This window comes from Musca autumnalis, unplaced genomic scaffold, assembly GCF_047663935.1.
Source record: "Musca autumnalis isolate F117 unplaced genomic scaffold, ASM4766393v1 scaffold_4, whole genome shotgun sequence".
Classification (NCBI taxonomy): Eukaryota; Metazoa; Arthropoda; class Insecta; order Diptera; family Muscidae; genus Musca; species Musca autumnalis.
Genome location: NW_027411977.1, coordinates 12,354,285 through 12,373,771, shown reverse-complemented (window position 1 = coordinate 12,373,771; position 19,487 = coordinate 12,354,285). Strand labels below are relative to the sequence as shown.

Here is a 19,487-nt window from a genome sequence, read left to right as displayed (position 1 = left end):
CCCGAAATATCAATTTGATTCAAAAATGTGACCAGAAACCCTAAAAAACCTTAAAGAGGAGGGTACCGTAATATGGGGGCTATATTAAAACATGAACCTGTAGTGACTCAAAGAAGACTAAATACCCAATTTCCGATATTTCGGTAAAACCGAAAATCAAGAGGTGCGCTTTTATGGGGATATATGAACCCGCGGACCTATACTGAATAACAAATTTCAGCCTTTTGGTGGGATATCGACGTCACAACCTTCAGAATTACGAAAATCGGGAAGTACCGTTCTGTGGGGCTATATCGAAACGTGAACCTATACCGAAGAATTTCGGTCAGAAAGGCTTTTACCTCTAATAAATACTAAATTGCAGCCATTTCGGTGGGTTGCTGTGGCCACAACCTTCAAAATTCCGAAAGCCGGAAGGTAACGTTCTATGAGCGCTATATGAAGGCGTTGTATACCCCCAACGAAGACTACATACCAAATTTCAGCCATTTCGGTGTGATAATAAGGCTAAAACCTTCAAAATACCGGAAATTGGGAGGTACCGTTCTATGGGGGCTGTACTAAGGCGTGGACCTATACCGACAAATTTCATGTGGAACGTGTGTACCCCAAATGAAGACCAAATACCAAATTTCCTTATGAAGAAGACTAAATACCAAATTTCAGCCATTTCGCTGCAATATTGAAGCCACAACCTACAAACCACCGGAAATATGGAGGTAACGTTCTATGGGGGGCTATACTAAGGCGGGGACCTGTACCCCCAACGAAGACTAACTACCAAAATTCAGCCATTTCTGGGCCACCACCTTCAAAATACCGGAAATAGGGAGGTACTGTTCTATGGGGGCTATTATAAAGGACCTATACCGACAAATTTCTGGGAGAAAGTTGTATGCCCCCAATGAAAACTAAATACCATATTTCAGGCATTTTGGAGGAATATTGAGGCCACAACCTTCAAAATAACGAAAATCGGGAGGTACCATTCTATGGGGGCTTTATGAAGACGTGGACATATGACGACAAATTTCATGTGGAATGTTTTATACCCCGAACGAAGACTAAATATCAAACTTCAGTCATTTCGGTGGGATATTGAGGGCACAACCTTCAAAATACCAGAAATCCGGAGGTACCGTTCTATGGGGGCTATATGAAGACGTGGACCTATACCGACAAATTTCAGGTGGAAAGTTTTATACCCACAACGAAGACAAAATACCAAATTTCAGTCATTTCGGTGGGATATTGAGGCCACAACCTTTAAAATACCAGAAATCCGGAGGTACCGTTCTATGGGGGCTATATGAAGACGTGGATCTATACCGACGAATTTCAGGTGGAAAGTTTTATACCCAATATGGGGGCTTTATGAAGACGTGGACATATGCCGACAAATTTCAGGTGGAATGTTTTATACCCCGAACGAAGACTAAATACCAATTTTCAGTCATTTCGGTGGGATTTTGAGGCTACCGAATATCGGTAGGTACCGTTCTATGGGGGCTATATGTAGACGTGGACCTCTGCGTACAGATTCCAGTTGTAAAGTTGCATACCCCTAACGAAGACTTAATACCAAATTTTAGCCATTACGGTGGGATATTTCGACCACAAATCCTTGAATATATTTTTGCATGTAGTTTTGCATATGCTAATTGTATGCAGATATGTTAAAATATGTATGCACGACATGCAAAATATGCAAACATTTCTGGCCCTAATTCGTTTTATTTTGTAATAAAACGAGTTTCTGTCTAATCAGATTTTTTCTACGACCATCCCAACCATATGAGTATATGCATTTGCATAGGATTCCGCTGTCTACAAATAACAAAGCTCTATCTTAAAAATTGCGAGCTGTATCTTGATGGTTATATCGACTTAGAATTTTACCCTGATCAAGATTATATATACTTTATAGGGACTCCGATGAATATTTCAATGTATTACAAACGGAATGACAACATTAATTATACCCCCCATATTATGGTGGAGGGTATTAAAAAGGTTCCAAAACAAATTCGGCTACTCTATACATTGTAATACGTTACGCTTCATACTATTTGATAGCAAAAAGGACCATTGAAAAATTCCAAATAACTCGTGATAATATGGTCCACAGAATATCAAAGAAGTTTCTTGCGATTTTGGGTATTTGTTTTAACGAAAAAATGTCATGTTATAGGTGACGTTACTTCAATTATAACGGTAAAACAACGAATTTTTTGTTTTTCTTTCTTAGCTAGCATGTTTTCTATCCCTTCGTGTAAAATTTTTAGGAATTTTCGAAAATTTTATTTTTGACACAAAATATTGATTTGGTCACACTGTGGGATGGTTTGTAAACCAACTGGTTTTGGCGTAGAAGGAAGGGAAGTTGTGTATTCGGATAGTTAACGATCACTTAAGAAATACATTAGGGTTACGACGTTTTTTCAACCTCGTATCCCTGTATCATATTTTGATGAGTTATTACATAAGTTTAGATAAAATCAAAGTCATTTGAAAATTGTTCTATATGAGCTTTTTTTGACAAATTTTGAAGTCAATATAAGCAGATATATAACTGAAAATAAGCTTTCGAGCCTGACATAACCTTTCATTTCTCAATAAACTTTTCATCATATCATTACATATATAATTGTATATAATTTAGTTTTATTTTATATCTGTGTTTCTCACTAACATTTACATTCACATTTAGTTTTACGTCGTTTTCACTTGAAATAGGATCAATAAATACTTTAATTTTTTTCTGCAAAATAGCCTAAGTCATATTGTGCTTTTTACGAATATGTTTGTGATTTACTGCTGCTTATGTTGATATAATAAGTTTATTATGACAATTATTTTATAAAAATGCCCACTAACGTTGTTTTGCGGCTAAAATACTTAAATAGAATAAATTTGTAGGGCCTGTTTATGTATGTCGATAAGAAAACGAATGTGTAAGAAACACTACCAAACTTGAGTGTGTTTTCAAATTGTCTCTTTGTTTTGAAGTAAAAGCAAAGGAAATGATATTTTGAAAACTAAAGTTTGTGTGTGTTTTAGTTACACACTTTTTCGTTTCGACATACATAAACAGGTTGTAAGTTTTTAGTAGGCAAAAGTTCATTCATTATCGCTACAGGAAATAATTTTTGAGAACAAAAAAAAAAACAACGTTCAAAAAGCCATAATCCTAATATACATACATACACTGGACTATATGGACGGAAAACGTATCGTTGTAATGTTGGCGACGTTTTCTGAGTATTTGAGCTATGTAAAACTTCTCTACAAGTGATGTTTCAGGACGCGCCATTCGGACTCGGCGATAAACTGTAGGTCCCATATCATTGAGCTTATATGAATCGGGGTGCACTCATTGAAATGAGAGAAGTCTCACTTCTGGGATGTTTGTGGGACAATTATTACACATCACGGAATAATAAGCCAGGGGCTCAATTCTGTTTTTATAAATATGTGAAATGAAACCTAGTATAAATGATACCCTACATCACTTCCCCCTGTGCATAAGCATTTCACTGGTTTGTTTAGAGAGCTTTTTTACCAAATGACTTAGGGCTAACTGAAGAAAAATAATTAAACGGTGATTTTTGCATAGAACAAAACAAAAAAATAGTGGTGCATTATTGTAAAGGTGATATTTTTTCATCCACTGACATGCTTTCCCACATTCGTTTTTTGCTCATTCCGACCCCTGATTGCCACCATTGCCAAACTCAATAGGCTTTGAAAAATAGGATGCATTACCGACTATTGCGATATCTCCGTCGTTTGACCGCATACGTCAACCTACTTTGCACCATTGCAATGGTGAGATTTTCTACTTTTATCGACAGGATTTGCTTTTGGAAGGCCATCAATCAAATCTGTGACATTCGTCATTAATTAAAATCGCAAAAATGAAAAATTGGGTTGGATTAGCGACTAGTACTGTATCTCCGTTGTTTGACGTCCTACGACAACATTCAACATTCCTACGACATACATTCATTGCAATGCTTTGCTTTTGGTATACACTTTATGGAAGAGGGGATATTCACTTTGGAAAAAACTTTGGGTAAAAGGGGTAATAATGAATGACGTCGCAATGTGGAAGAAGAATATTTAAGCTAAAGCTGAATTTTAAAGTTTACACTTTTGTTTTTTTTTTTTTCAAAATAGCCACATAAAACTGTATCTACCGATTTTCTAATTAAATTAGTTGTTATAAAATAATAGAACAACAACAATGGGATAAAGCCAGACTATTTTGAAAAAAAAAACATAATTATCTTCTGAAATATTTTATACCTCCATGGATGACTAACACCAAATTGAGGCTACAACTTTTAAAATACCGAAATGCGAAAATCGGTAGATACCGTTGTATGTGGCTATATGAAGACATTGACCTATACCAATAAGTGGTGAAAACTTTTATAATCCCAACGAAGACCATGTGCTAAACCAGCTACAACGTTTAAAATACCGAAATTCGGGAGGTATCCTTGTATGGGGGCTATACTCATAATTCTGGTGGAAAGTTTTATACCCCCAACGAAGACAAAATGTCAGCGATTTCGGTGGGATATTAAGGCCACCAACTTCAAAATAAATCCCGAACTGGAAGGTACTGCTCTATGGGGGCTATATGAGGACGTGCACCTATACCGACAAATTTATACCTCCAAAAAAGACTAAATCCCAAAGTTAAGCGTTTCGGCCACAACCTTCAAAATACCGAAAATCGGTAGTTACCGTTCTATGGAGACTAGATCAATTTGCAATACCAAACATCTTAGGAGTAATAGAAGATTTTGTACCAAATTATAAGCACTATCTAAAAAACTGCGAGCTTCATCTTGATTTCAACATATATAGACGGACAGATGTACATATAATACTTTATAGCTATAAAGCCAAATCACTTGCTCCCATGCATCTTTAACATTGAACACTTTGCTGGTTTATATACATTAGGGCGGCCCAAAAACAACAATTTTTTTTGAAATGCCTACCCTCTAAATTTTTTCCATTTGATCCAAAAACCTTATATATGAAATTTTATGACGATCGGTTAACGTTAACCCGTAGCACCCGAGCGATCTTTGTTTCCATAGTAATTTGTATGGGACCAAAGGTGAATTTTCAAGAAAATTCTCTAAATTTCTAAATTTTACCAGTTCATTGTTGTGGCTAAAAAACGACTTCTACGATAATCGGGCGACGCCGACCGATCTTTATTTCTATAGCACTTTGTATGGGTGCCATAGGCGAATTTTCAGGAAAACACTCTACAGGCCAGAATTATTTTCCAATCGATGACAAAATTTTACTAGTTCAATGCTTTGGCTAATAAACGAATTCTACAATAATATATGAAAATCGGTCAGATGTTGATATTGCTCCAATATGCATATTTGGCCAATTATAGGTTCCCCATGCAAAGTACTATGGAAAAAACGAATTTGTCGCTTTTTGTGTCGCCCTAATATAAATATGTATATGTATGTACTATGTTTTCCACTCATGTTCTGAGCGTAACAGTAACGCAACTCTGGTCGTCCTTATCCTAAAAAATAGTAGGAAACGTACATTTGCTTTTTTTCCTGATTAAATTTGTAGATTCTACTTAAATATTCTATACTCCACCTCTCTGCCTTTATCGTTGCTGTTGTGCTTTCTAATTACAACCGACAACAGAAATTTACGCACTGATAAAACAAATCGATGTGCCAATAGCGATAACGAGTCAACCCACGAACATATCTTCGTGGTATGAATGAATGCATTCTCACCTAGTAATGTGGGATGATTTTCATTATTTCATGTTCTAGATGTTCATTCTCAAGAGGCTTGCTTGCTTTGCCATACAACGACGTCAGTTGTTTATTGGCATTTTCAGTAAGCAGTCGCGCTAGTAAAACGCCGCCTATACACAAACGTTGTATTGGTGGGCTGGTTGACTCCTCACCATTGAAAGGGAAAGACAACAAATTTAAACAAACGACGGCAAATCTGTAAAAAAGTTACGCATTCTTGAACGCGAAAATGTGAAAAGTAATCAAATCATTTGTGATTATCGAGAAGGAATATAAAAAGAAAATTAACATTTTATTACCGAATACCGCAAACGGTTCTTGCATGCGTCGGTGTTGGGTGATTGACGTTTGATGATGAGTTTATGAGGTTTTTCTTTGTTCTTGGCTGTTTTTTTGTTTTCGAATGTTTCTGTTAATAGGGAAAACAAATAATATCGCTAATATGGATTAACCGAATTTAAATAAAATATCATTGGTTTTAAAGAGATGTTTCACCTTTGGAATGTGGCTACTTTTATTGTGGGAAATCAAATGAAAACGGCTTTTATGTGTCAATATGGAATGTTTTGTTTGTGTGATGCTATCTAATGAATAAAAGAAAAAATCTATGTACCTACCACATATAAAATAGATCAATTACCAATTTTTATAGCATAAACAAGTTTTTGTGTTATGTCGACAAGAAAATACCACAGCCACAATTTATTTTGTTATGATTTGAAAATGCAATTGGAATTTGATTCTGAATCAATGGTGAGTATAACATATATGAAAAGAAATGCTAATATATATGAGTGAAAATACAAAAAAAAAATAACTGCGTTGAAGCCCAGGTTTGCCCTATTACAAGTTGTTTTTTAACAAAACTCAAAAATTTGGCTGCCAATGTTAATTTGCGTGGTAGATATGACCGCGCAAATGAAGAACAATAGGTAAAAACGTGCTGTAGGTAACGAGTTTTTACACGTTATCACACGATTGGTGGTTAAACCATGTAAATGACGGATATCTGCCCAAAGTAGAAATAGATAAATACCAAATAGAGAACCCACTGGCCCGTAGATCTTTCGAAGAATTTTTCTGTCAAACACACCACACTTACCGAGGCGGAACCATACATCAGCAAAGGTAATAACATGGTACAGCCATCACTAGGTAGGGCAGAGCAACCAGCTGATACCAATTTTTTTCTTTTGGTCCCCTTATTCTTTCAAAATAGCCTTGTAGGAAGCCTGAGATCAAGTGTCGACATGTCACCACTTTGTCTACTATCAACATATCTTCAAAATGTTGTCTACAATCTTTACTTTTACTTTAGTGTTGTTTTAAACTTAGTTCAATGTTTTATAGCTCGTTTAATTTTACAAATTCCACTGAATTTCATTATATTTCCATTACATATACATTAAAGAAGTCCTCATCATAAATCCAGTAAATTTCATTTTACGTATACGCTATGAGTTGTCTACGATTTGCCGGTAGTACTGTTGACAATGTCAGTAGTAAGTCAGTATAGATTCAATATTGACATTTCCTACAGGGAGTATACACAATTTGCATATACATACATATGTACATATGTGTGTATTGTTTTGAAAAATATGACAACCCACCATACCATTGTTATCGAAAAATGATATCGTTTTCGAATGTTTCTCGATAGTTTTGCGGATATTTTGTTCGAGAACGACGATTCATTCGTCGCTCAATTTGTGGCAGGAAAACCTTCGATTTCGAATATCGGCAATAATAGTATTAGCGAATGAATGACGACAGTTTCTAAGATAGTGGCGAAAAATATTTTTTGTGTAGTTACTTTCTTATGTAACTCTTGATAAACATTGTTGTCTTGTGTTTGGCAACCTACCCATATGTTATCTTTATCAACACTTATTGTTTATATTATAAGTAGCATTTATATCGAAATTATTTGAAAAAAGCAAATGGTAATTTTATACAAAAACATAAAATCATTTTTTGAAACAAACTAATTTTCGAAGTAAAAAATGTTTCTTGAAACAATTTTTCTTGTGAAGAAAGAACATTCACCAAATGTTCGAAAATGATATCGTTTTCGAACTTTTGACGAAACACAAGAAAAACATTTGCTAAACATTCGACAGTGATTGTTGTTTTCGAATGTTGTGCCGAACATTCGAATAATATCAGCAACTGGTATGGGGGAAAGGGTGACGTAGGGGATGGAAGATACCAAGCAACGGTCCTGACCGGTTTTAACATGGCAAAGCCCAGGATTTATCTTGGTCCCTCTTTCATCCCAAGTGGACACTGACCTCCCCGTGGTGTCACCTGGGGGACTGCCTTTAACACCCGTTAAAGGTAGTGAGCTAACATGTGCCGCGCGTTCTCCCATAAGAACGTTAAAAACTTGGGTTTGGGCGTCGGGTTAGTAACCCTCCCCTAGAAAAAACAGCCTACTATGAAAAAACGAAAGAAAAGAAAAACAAACCCCTCTAAAGTTGACGAACCCCGCAAACGTTTTAAGAACCATGATCTGCGAATCTGCACCTGGAATGTTCGCACTCTTTATAGAGAAGGTGCAGTCTTCGCATTGGCAGACGTACTTGAAAAGTACAAGGCCGATATTACTGCCATACAGGAAATACAATGGATTGGGAAAGGCGTCACAACAACACCTAAAGGTGACGCACTGTATTATAGCTGCATTGACGTAAATCATGAGTTTGGTTGCGGATTTGTAGTTAGTCGGAGACTAAAACATCTGGTATCCAGCTTCACTCCAGTGAATGAAAGACTTGCTGCAATTCGAATAAAGGCTAAATTCTTCAACATCAGCTTTATTTGCGCTCATGCTCCCACTGAAGAAAAGGACGAACAGACCAAAGATATATTTTACGAGCGCTTAGAAGAAACACATGACCGTTGCCCTGCCAATGACATTAAAATCATTCTAGGCGATTTTAATGCCAAAATTGGAAAGGAGAATATCTGTGGCCCAACAGTCGGGAAATTCAGCCTCCACAGTGAAACATCTGACAATGGTATGAGGCTGATAGACTTTGCAGCTGCAAAAAACATGGTAGTTAGCTGTACCAGATTTAATCATCTCGATATTCATAAGGGCACTTGGCTGTCTCCAGATCAGAAAACAAGAAATCAAATTGATCATGTTGTGATAGGTGAAAGACATTCATCGAGCGTGTTGGATGTACGATCGTTCCGAGGCGCAAACATTGATTCGGACCACTACCTTGTTGCAGCAAAGGTACGCACCCGCTTAAACGTAGCAAACAAAGTACGAACAGACACAACACGAAAGTTAGACATCGGTAAGCTGCAATCACAACAGATAGCCACAGCATATTCCACTCAACTAGCCCAATTGCTTAATCAAAGCACTCCTCATCCCGATAACATATCAGCGCAATGGCAAAGCATTGCCCACTCCATGCAAACAGCCGCAAAATCCATACTTGGATACCAGAGACCTCCACCAAGGAATCCATGGTATGATGAGGAGTGTCGTGCTGCCACCGAAGAGAAAAATGCGGCATATAAGGCTACTTTACAATCCGTAGCAACGCGTAGCGCACGAGAGAGATACAGGGAGAAAAGGAGAGAGGAGAAACGTCTTTTCCGCAGGAAAAAGAGAGAGATGGAAAAGCGGGAGTGTGAAAAAATCGAGATGTACAGGAGCCAGAATGAAGTCCGAAAATTCTACCAAAGAGTCAAGCATCAAACTGATGGCTTTGGTACAGGCACATCCTCCTGTAGAGACCAGCAAGGTAATTTGGTAACTGATACAGATAGTGTACTCAGGATATGGAAAGAACATTTTTCAAATCTGTTGGTATCCAATAGCAGCGAAGACGACGAAGATACCACAGTCCCAATCCCAGAAGATGGTATTGAATGTATACCGCCCAGCCAAGATGAGGTAAAGACAGCAATAAATCGGCTGAAGAATAATAAGGCAGCAGGGGCCGATGGCTTACCAGCCGAGCTGTTCAAAACCGGAGGCGACACGCTGATAAGGTGTATTCATCAGCTAGTTAGCACCATCTGGCAGGAAGAACGAGTACCCGACGATTGGAACCTGAGTATCCTGTGCCCCGTCCACAAGAAGGGAGATAAGACTGTATGCTCTAACTATAGGGGCATAAGTCTACTCCCTATTGCCTACAAGATCGTGTCAGGGATATTGTGCGAACGACTAAAGCCAATGGTCAACGAGATTATTGGACCATACCAATGCGGCTTTAGACCTGGCAAGTCCACCATTGACCAGATATTTACCCTGCGGCAAATCCTGGAGAAGACCCAAGAGATGCAGATCGACACCTACCACCTTTTTGTCGATTATAAAGCAGCCTTCGACAGCCCGCTGCGTTCAAAGGTATTCCAAGCCATGTCTGAATTTGGTATCCCCGCAAAGCTCATCCGGCTTTGTAAAATGACTTTAACTGACACGAGGTCCTCAGTTAAAATAGGAAAGAACCTCTCCGAAGAGTTTGGTACCAAAAGAGGTTTCAGACAAGGAGACAGCCTTTCGTGTGACCTCTTCAACATCCTGCTAGAAAAGGTTATACGAGAGGCAAACGTCAAAAGAAGTGGCACAATCTACACCAATAGCCACATGTTACTTGCTTATGCTGATGATATAGACATCATGGGCCGATCAGTAAAAGAAGTAACTGATACCATTATGAAGGTCGAAGGAGAATCTGCTAAAGTGGGTCTGGCGGTAAACGGTGAGAAGACCAAGTTGATGGTGTCGACGCGCAATGCGTCCATTGAGCTCGGACCGACTGTGGAAGTTGGTTCCTATAATATTGAGGTAGTAAAAGACTTCGTCTACCTCGGCACCTCCGTAAACACAACAAACGACATCAGTTGTGAAATAAAAAGAAGAATTGTATTGGCCAACAGATGCTACTTTGGTTTAAGTAAGCAGTTTAAAAACAAAGCCACATCTCGTCAAACAAAAATAACGCTCTACAAAACACTGATACTACCCGTGCTAATGTATGGCTCCGAAGCCTGGGTACTTGCGCCAGCAGACATGGCAGTGCTTGGTGTGTTTGAGAGAAAAATTCTTCGAAAGATCTACGGACCAATCTGCGTTGACGGTGAATATCGACGTCGCATGAACCACGAGCTGTATCTGCTATACAACGACATCAATATTGTTAAACGTATCGAGATGCAGCGATTGCGTTGGCTAGGCCATATCATAAGAATGAGCTATGATGAACCCGCTAAAAAGGCATGCAGGTGCATGCAGAATTGGCAGACCAAAGAATAGATGGCGCAAACAAGTGGATGATGAGATGACAAGGCGCGGTATTCCAGAGCGCGAAGCAACAAATATAGAGGAATGGAGATCTCTTCTTAGTTCGGCCTATAGAACAAATGTTCTGTAATGGGCCAGCTAAGTAAGTAAGTATGGGGGAAAATATTTTAAACATACCCCCTATACCAGTTGCTGACATTATTCGAATTTGCTTTTTTCGAATAATTTCGAGTCGCAAACATAACAAAGAAACAAATAAGAACGGAGTTAAGTTCGGCCGGGCCGAACTTGTTATACCCTCCACCACGAGTTGTATGGAAGTAAAATGGAACAATTAGTTTCCTTTTCGTTTACGAAGAAGACTAAATACCAAATTTTAGCAATTTCGATAAAACAATGTGGCTTACCTTCAAAATACCGAAATTCGGGAGGTACCCTTCTATGGGAGCTATATCAAAACATTGATCTTTACCTACAAATTTCTGTCGGAAAGTTTTTAGACTCAAAGAAGACTAAATACCTAGTTTCCTATATTTCGGTAATATAATGTGGCTAAAACCTTCTATAGGAATATAGGAATACGTATACCTATACTGAGGGAATATTTTATAAGCCCATGAAAGACTAAATAACAAATTTCAGTCTTTCGGTGGGATATTGACGTCACAATATTCAGAATTACGAAAATCGGGAGGAACCGTTTCATAGGGCCTATATAAGCGTGGGCCTATACAGACGAATTTTAGCCATTTCGGTGGGTTGTTGTGGCCACAACATTCAAAATACCGAAAATCGGTAGGTACCGTTCTATGGGGGCTAAATACAGGCATGGACCTGTACCGACAAATTTCTGGAGAAAAGTTTTATACCCCCAACGAAGACTAAGTACCAATTTTCAGCCATTTTGGTGGATTATTTTGGCCACAACCTTCAAAAATCGAATCGTTTTCATTTCATTCCCGCGTGCCATTTCTATACCCTCAGCATTTATGCTAGCGAGGGTATATACACTTTCATACGGGCAAAATGTGCCTCATCGAAAAAATGGTTTTAAACCCCAAGTATGTTTGCACGAAATGTGTTTCAGAAATTTGGAGTCGGTTAAGCAATGTCCGTCCGTTTGTCTGTCTGGCTGGATGGAGCGCACGATAACTCTCGAACGGATAAACCGATTCGGTTCAAATTTAGGCTTTCGTAATATTTTACCCAAACTTAGTTTAAGTACGAAGATGGGCTATATCGGTCCACTCCTACCGGTACCTCCCCCACAAAAGTTCGAAAATGTTCGGAAAATTTGTGCGCACGATAACTCTTGAAGGGAGTAACCGATTTGGTCCATACTTTGTCCATCATGAAACGTGCACCAGACTTAAATAACGTTTCAATATGGACACCGTGTGAGGTGGTTGGAGCGCAAGATAACCCTCAAACTCTGCCGATTCGGCCAAAATTTGGCCTTAGTAAAATTTTGATCAAACATAGTTTAAGCTTGAAGATCAGGTATCTCCCCCACAAAAGTTCAAAAATGTTCGGAAAAATTGTTCGTACGGTAACTCTTGAAGGGAGTGGCCGAATTTGTCTATACTTTACACATCCTAATATATCTACCAGATATAGATCAGGTTCAAGTATGGACTATATTTGTTCACTCCATCTGGTACCTCACACACAAAATTTCGGATAAGTTCACTTTAAGACCTGATATCGAATCACTTTGATTTTTGTTGAAGCAACTTGCATTCGCTGGCTCAATTACGATGGTAAATGTTTCGCAAAACGTTTGATCTTTAATCCTAATCAACATGTTTGTTTGTTCAAACGCCCTAAATACATACGTATTTTGGGGACAAAATTTTTTCAATATACACAGGCTTACCCTGCGTTTACAAATGACAGGACAGTTGACTTCATGTATTGGTTGTTAAAATCCCAAAACTTGACTTTATGACGTAGGCGTCCAGACAACTGCAAAAACAGTTGTAACATTATGAATGAAAATCGTCGATTTCTTTTTGTTTTCCGTTCACATATTTTGTTTTGTTCATGTTCTTTTGTTTTCAACACATTTCAATTATTATCTCACACATTTTTACAAAAAATTTCAAAATTTTGCTAACCCGGCTGTCTGTGAAAGAATGATGGACAGCTGATGGACAGCTGGGAGACAAACGACAAATGTATGTATGTGTTAGTAAATCAGAGTTGTATTTAAAGACAAACTGTCTAGTGTAAACGCCTAGTTAGGGTATAGCTCGGTCGGCAAAGCCGACTGATACTTTTTTACTTGTCGATAAAAATATGCGCAAAACTATCGAGAAACATTCGAAAACGATATAATTTTCGATGGGTGGGTATTAAAATTTAGTTGTAATAGAGATTATTATTACAACGTTTATTGGAATGAAATTCAATAGCCTTGTGATGATATAAACTATTAAGCATATATAAAAGTTGACTCCGTAAAGAAAACTTGGCCGTCCATTCATTTTTTGTTTTTAACAAGGCGGCGATCCGAGTCGACGTTTGCTCCTCGGAACGATCATACATTCAACACGCTCGATGAATGTCTTCCATCTATCATAACGTGATCAATTTGATTTATTGTTTTTTTGTCCGGAGACGTCCAGATGCCCTTAAATCCATGTTTTGCCTGCTCCCATGTTTAAAATTCTGTTTTGTTGAAAATGTAGTTTTTATCCGAATCCGAGCTGGAGACGATATGTTTTAACATCCGACTAACTACAAATGCGGATATGCTTTATTTTGTAATAGCAGACACGGGTCCGCCTTGCTTGTCCGTCGTTTTGTTTTATTTTTTTAATGGCATAACAAGCCTTTTTTACTTTACAATTCCAAAATAGGTATTTTGTACCTCAATTTTTCGGGTCCATTGCCAAACCGAGTTATTCGATATGTAATCTTCCAAGGTGATAAAGGTGATGTTTAGGATTGATTCGTCCATGTTTGTCCTATCGCGATATATGTATATATAAAAGTTTTAAAAAATTGTTAAAGTCGAATTCTCTAGACCCCAAATAAGTACTTAAGGTAGGAGACACAGCCGCCATTGCTTGGATATTAATTTTCATTCCAATACATTATAATTTTTTTGGCAAACCTAGCGTTTAAAAAAGGGCCTCCACTATACCCTATTCCCCACTCCTTCTAAAATTCAACAAAATATGTTGCCTATTTTACATCCCTGTATATTCCTTGAAGATTTCAGGAAAATCGGTTCAGTAATTTTGCAGATATAACATATTAAAAAACAAGTAGGAAAAGTCTATAGTCGGACGGAGCCGACCATGGGATACCCTATACCACTATCCCTGGACAATCGCTCTCCACGGAACTTATTTTCAATGATTGTGAAAATTTAATTATCAATTGTCAGAGATGTAATGTATAATACTTGTGACCAAAACCAAAAAGTTGTCTAGCATGACAAAGACATTTTTGTAGCAGGAAAGGAAAATTTAGTTCACACAAACTAAAATGTAATGAAAACCACACATATGCAGTACTACTACTTCCATTGTTTAACCGCTGTTTCCATATGTAGGCTACTTTGCAAAATATATATGTCCTCAAGGAATTAAAATATCTACCAAAAATATAATTTTTATATTTTTCATGCAAAAGAAATGGTCCATTTCACCCGCTAAAGAATATCAAATCATCATTCAAAATTGTAGGCATCTTTTTCGACCTATACTCTTACCCGGTGCATAATGTTGTGACTATTGATGTATAATTGCGACTTCTAGCGCGTTTATTATTACACTACAAAAAACGGAATATATTAGGCTGTTACTCTGTTATCTGATCATGCACACCAACATAATTGGCATCAATTGAAAGGTCAAGCGTTCCATTTCCAAGGGTAGCTTACTTGTCCGGAATGTCACTTCCAGGAATTAAGATATAAGCTGTATATTAAAAATTTTCACAATTTTCACACAAAAGTTTTGGTCCATTTAACTCTCTAAATATTATCCGATCACCATCTCAAATTGCAAGCTTCTCCTTTGTGACATACTCTTACATTATTTAAAATTACGCGTTGATCGGACTATTATTGAGACCTAAAGAGCCGCAAGAAAATTGGATAAATATTATGTTTTTGGTCCATTTCACCCGCTAAATATTTCACGATCGTCACCAATAAGAATAGGGATCTATTCTGATCTGAACCCGACCTCCATACAAAATTTCGTGACGATCGGTCCATAATTGCGGCCTGGAGCGTGTTTACAATTTATAATGGACGGACGGACACACATCTCAAAATCGCTTTATCTCGTCGAGATATGAAGAATGGTATACCACATTGGGGGTCTCCGACTAATATTTCGCGGTGTTACATGAATATTTACCAAAACAAACTTATAATACCCTTTTCCACATTGTGGTATAGGGTATAAAAAGCAAATGGGAATTTTTTTACAAAGAACATAAAATTATTTTTTGAAACCAAAAATATTCCAAAGTAAAAAATGTTTCTCGAAACAATTTTTCTTGTGAAGAAAAAACATTCACTAAATGTTCGAAAGTGATATCGCTTTTTTTCGAACAAAAGAACAACATGCTTGTGTACACGCGAAAAACATTTGCCAAACATTCGACAGTGATTGTCGTTTTCGCAAATTGTGCCGAACATTCGAATAATATCAGCAACTGGAATGTGGGTTGTTTTGAAAAATCCCCCCATTCCGTCTAAAGGTGCTGTTTAGGATTGATTCATCCATGTTTATCCTATCGCGAAATATCTATAAAAGTTTAAAAAAAATTGAAGTCGAATTATCTAGACCCCAAATAAATACTTAAGGTCGGAGACACAGCCGCCATTGTCTCGCAAATGAATTTTCAATCCAATACATTATTATTTTTTGGCAAACATAGCGTTTTAAAAAAGGCCTCCCCTGTACCCTATTCCCCGCCCCCTCTGAAATTCAACAAAATATGTAGCCGATTTTACTTCACTGTACATTCCTTGAAGATTTCAGGAAAATCGGTTCAGTAATTTTGAAGATATAACATATTTCAAAAAATTTGCGTGTTCAAATTTTCTTTTCATAAAAACCTAAGTTATAACGAACACTAAAAATTATCTAAATAGGTGTAGCATTTGATTTTTATTTATAATTATTTTGGCGGTTTGGGAAACATCCATCGTATTTCCAGTATGGCAGTAATATCTGCCTTGTACTTTGCGAAAGCTGTACCTTCTCTATAAGGAGTCCGAACATGCCATGTGCAGATTCGCAGATCATGGAGCTTGCGGGGTCGGCAACTTTAGAGACGTTTGTTTTTCTTTTTCCTCATTTTTTATTGTATGATGTTTTCTTAGAGGTGGGTTACTTGCTCAACCGTCCTCATGTTAGCTCACTACCTTTAACGATTGTCAAAGTCAGCTCCCCAGGTGACATGACACCACCAGTTGACATCAGAGTCCACTTGAAATGAAAAATGTACCAAGATAAGTCCTGGGCTTTGGCATGTTAATGCCTGTCAGGGCCCTTGCTTATAATCACCCACATTTTAATTAAATTATTATAAATATAAGTTTACTTTATTAAAGCCCTTAAATGGGTTTTACTTTTTTTCTAAAATCCAACCAATAGCAAAAGGTAATCTACAATAATCAAATAGAGGGAAAAAAGTCGATTTAAAATCAACAACGTAAGGTGTCTCTATTTTGTATGTGTTGTCTTAGAGCAGACAGACATTTTTAACTTTTGTGAAGTATATTCGAATGTTCGGCGCAACTTTCGAAAACGACTATCGCTGTCGAATGTTTGGCAAATGTTTTTCGTGTGTACACAAGCACGTTGTTCTTTTGTTCATCAAAAGTTCGAAAACTATATCATTTGCGAACATTTGGTGAATGCCTTTTCTTCACAAGAAACATTTTTTTTAAACAAAAGGTGTTGATAAAAACAACATATGGGTAGGTTGCCAAACACAAGACAACAATGTTTATCAACAGTTACATATCGAGTCGCAAACATAACAAAGAAATAAAGACGAAAAAGGCACATAACAGAAACATCAAAGAAACTCCACAAAAAATGTTTTTCGCCACTATCGTAAAAAATATCGTCAATCATTCGCTAATAATATTCCCAGCAAAATAAATTGCAAGTAGTGCAATGTAGACTAGTTCTTTCACGGCATGTTTTTATGCAGTTCAAACGGAGTCGTAAAAAGGCACTCCATTCCTCACATTTTAACCGCATTTGGATGCAATCCAAAGAATCACATCCATTTGTCACATTTTAACAACATCCGGAGGCAGTTCAACGGAGTCGTGAAGAAGGCACTCTAATTCCTCACAATGTGACAGCATCCGGATGCAGTGCAAACGGAGTCGTGAAAAAGGCACTCCGTTCACTACATTTTATTAACAGTTGTTAGAGATCCCTACATGTATGTACATAAATCAGTTTGTACATCTCTACAGGCAGCGGAATACATTTCTAAAAAGAGATATTCCAAACATTTGTTAATACAAACTAAATAATATTTAATTTGTGAACATTTTTCCGGTAACTCACGAGAAGAAAATTTCCCAATGGAGTGCTGTTGGAGTACATGTCGAAATCTTAACTGGTGATGGGAAGACAATATCAAACCCATTTAGCAGTTGAAGCAAAAACACTTAAGCTTGAATTAAATGAAGAGCGGAAGAAACACACATGTTTGCGATTGAATTCAATAGAGAATTTTCATAATTTGTGTTAATTGAATAAAGTTATTAATATTTTTGTTTTACACAAATAATAAATGCATTTTATTTTGTTATTCAAAACACGTGCTCTGGACTGCCTCCTGTTCTACCCCAAAGGGTCAGTTAAAATGCAATGCCAAAGGGTCAGTTAAAATGCAGTGCCAAAGGTTCAGTTAAAATGCAGTGCCAAAGGTTCAGTTAAAATGCAATGCCAAAGGTTCAGTTAAAATGCGGTGCAATGGAGTGCCTCTTTCCGGGGTCAGTCCCTTGTAAAAATCATGAGTGAAAATGCATAACTTGATGCACTTCCAAATCACTTATACGTATCATTTAACTGCCTCTTTGGAGGCAAACTTTTCGCTGGGATTATTAATGATATTCGAAATCGAAGGATTTCCTGCCACAAACTGAGCGACGAGTGAATCGTTTTCAATTCATTCTCGTGTGTCGTTCTCGCAGAAAATATCCGCAAAACTATCGAGAAATATTCGAAAACGATATCGTTTTCGATAGCAATGGTATGGAGGGTTATTCTCCACCCCTTTTTCTAAAATAATTATTGAAAGCTTAATACTTTTGAAAGTTCATACATACATAAATACATTGTTATACAGTTTTTAGCCTTGAATCTTCTTTAGACTCTTAACAAAATTACTAATTATTATTTAGTTAATTTTAATTGACAATATTTCAACAGAGCATGACTTCAAAACCTACACTTCATTAATTCAATTTTTTGTGCCATTCTGGAAAGAATTTAAAGTAGGCAATGATGCAAGTTTCAAACAAGGTTTATTTTTTTCAGCCTTTTTAACAAACATAATAATTACAGAGAGTGGTAGCGATAATAAGAAAACTTAGGATTTTAATGTGTTATTCAACATTACAATGTTGGTAGATATGTGGACAGCACCAGTATTTTAAAAATATTAGAAAAAACATACACAATAAAATTAATGATAAAAAAGTTATAAATTTCTTGCTCCAGAGAATACATTTCTTGACTGTAAAGATCTCAAATTATCTTACAAACTAAAATAAAAACTTAAAATAAAAGTAAAAGAAAACATGCACATTAACCCCTGTGTGTACCAGATATAGTTTTTGTATAAAAAACATATCGCGTATTGACATTGATGTCAACATTTGGTGAAACCTCATTTGCGTGAGCGATAGGAGATAAATAAATAGTATTCGTTCAACTTTACGGTTTTTGGATTGCAAAAATCAATGATACATAACGATTTTGATGATCACTAACACGATTAACAAATTAACAAGTCACAAATGTATAGTCCTACAGGAGTAACCTTGGATTCTTTATATATTACATTTTTAGAAAAACGTTTGCAACTTGATTCATAATATTTACCAATACAGTGACATAAAACCTTCCTTTCCAAAATTTCCATTTCCTTACCACGGAGACACACTGAACCATATGGGAAATTCATACATAAACACTAGCCTTATACTTGTTTTATATAAAATAAGTTTCGTTCTCACGGGGAGAATTCTAAGACGATCTAGCCATGTCCGTTTGTTCGTCTGTTGTAATCACTCTAGCGTTTGCAATAATTGAGGTAGAGGGCTATATTTTTGCACCCCCGTTTTGGTATAGGCCCCATATAACGGTACCTCCCGATTTTTGGTATATTGGGGA

The 19,487-nt window shown here is 37.0% G+C and overlaps 1 protein-coding gene across 2 annotated transcripts in view; it reads left to right on the top strand.

The window, feature by feature from the left end:
- Positions 1 to 5,880: 5,880 nt before the first annotated feature.
- Positions 5,881 to 19,487, top strand: part of Lkr (Leucokinin receptor) — a 229,211-nt gene continuing 215,604 nt past the window's right edge. The window contains exons 1-2 of one of the 2 annotated variants that reach the window (XM_073987762.1): positions 5,903 to 6,057; positions 6,304 to 6,572. The gene's annotated coding sequence lies outside the window, so the exon portion shown is untranslated. Of the gene's footprint in view, positions 6,573 to 19,487 lie in introns of both variants that reach the window. The other variant, XM_073987768.1, reaches the window with a different exon arrangement.